The sequence below is a fragment of the Mus caroli genome, chromosome 4, assembly GCF_900094665.2.
Source record: "Mus caroli chromosome 4, CAROLI_EIJ_v1.1, whole genome shotgun sequence".
In the NCBI taxonomy this organism is placed as follows: Eukaryota; Metazoa; Chordata; class Mammalia; order Rodentia; family Muridae; genus Mus; species Mus caroli.
In genome coordinates, this window is record NC_034573.1 from 41919613 (window position 1) to 41920862 (window position 1250).

The 1250-nt window shown below is 43.9% G+C and overlaps 1 non-coding gene across 1 annotated transcript; it reads left to right on the forward strand.

The window, feature by feature from the left end:
- The first annotated feature begins 771 nt into the window (after window positions 1–771).
- Window positions 772–844, forward strand: Trnav-uac. Its single transcript has one exon. It is a non-coding gene; the product is annotated as a tRNA-Val (tRNA).
- The last annotated feature ends 406 nt before the right edge of the window (window positions 845–1250 follow it).

Below are 1250 nucleotides of genomic sequence, written 5' to 3' on the forward strand. Positions count from 1 at the left end.
GTTACAGAGATGCTCCAGCACTTCACAGCATGTTCTGACCTTACAGAAGACCTGAGTTTGGTTCCCAGCACCCACATCAGGCAGCTCACAACTGCCTGTCACCCCTGTGTCTGATGCAATATCCCTGACCTCTTCAGACACTTGCCCTCATGTGCACATACAACTCCCTCCCCCACATACCACAAACACATAATCAAAGTTGGTAAAATAAATCTTTTCTTTTAATTAGGGACTGGCATTCCGATGGATATTAACTACTACTGGTGTAAGAAGCCTTAGGCAGGCACTAGATGGACTGCCTCAGAAGACAGGATGAGGTCAGCCATTGGAAGTGTGTGTGTGTGTGTGTGTGTGTGTGTGTGTGTGTGTTCCAGGAGAAGAGGTATGTCCAACAATGATTTTATGACCTTTGCTCACTAGGCCACAAACTCTCAGACAACCTAATGACTCCAAAGCTATGTTCATAATATAGTTCTTATTAGGAAAGCATAGTTCATGTTTCTCCTATACCATTAAAAATTACAGACAAAGGGAAGTAAAAGTAAAAGAAATAAGAACAGTTTCAACATTCAGAGGTAACGAGTAAGTCACTATATATGTGTGAACCCCTGGGGAGATGGTCCGGCACAAGAGTATATGAAAGGACGCTAAGCAAGCCAATAGGCAGTACCCTTCCATGGCCTCTGCCTCCAGGTATATTGAGGTCCTGCCCTGACTTTCCTTGGTGATGGAATGTAACCTGAGAGTTGTAAGATGAAATAAACTGGGCCCGGTTCCATAGTGTAGCGGTTATCACGTCTGCTTTACTCGCAGAAGGTCCTGGGTTCGAGCCCCAGTGGAACCACGTGGTGTGCTAGTTAGTTTGCCGGGCGTGGTGGCGCACGCCTTTAATCCCAGCACTCGGGAGGCAGAGGCAGGCGGATTTCTGAGTTCGAGGCCAGCCTGGTCTACAAAGTGAGTTCCAGGACAGCCAGGGCTACACAGAGAAACCCTGTCTGGAAAAACCAAAAAAAAAAAAAAAAAAAAAAAAAACTCTGTCCTCCCCAGGTTGCTTTTGGCCACGCTATTTTATCACAGCAATGGAAACCTTAAGGCAGTAGTTTACAATCTTCCTTTATAATATAATATGTAGGGAATATACTGCTCTATCAATTTGTGTCAGAATCAGAAATTCCTTATAACATCCTTTATAAGTAATGAGCAATATAAGCATAGTAGAAATTAATATCAACATAGGGAGGGTTAAGAGA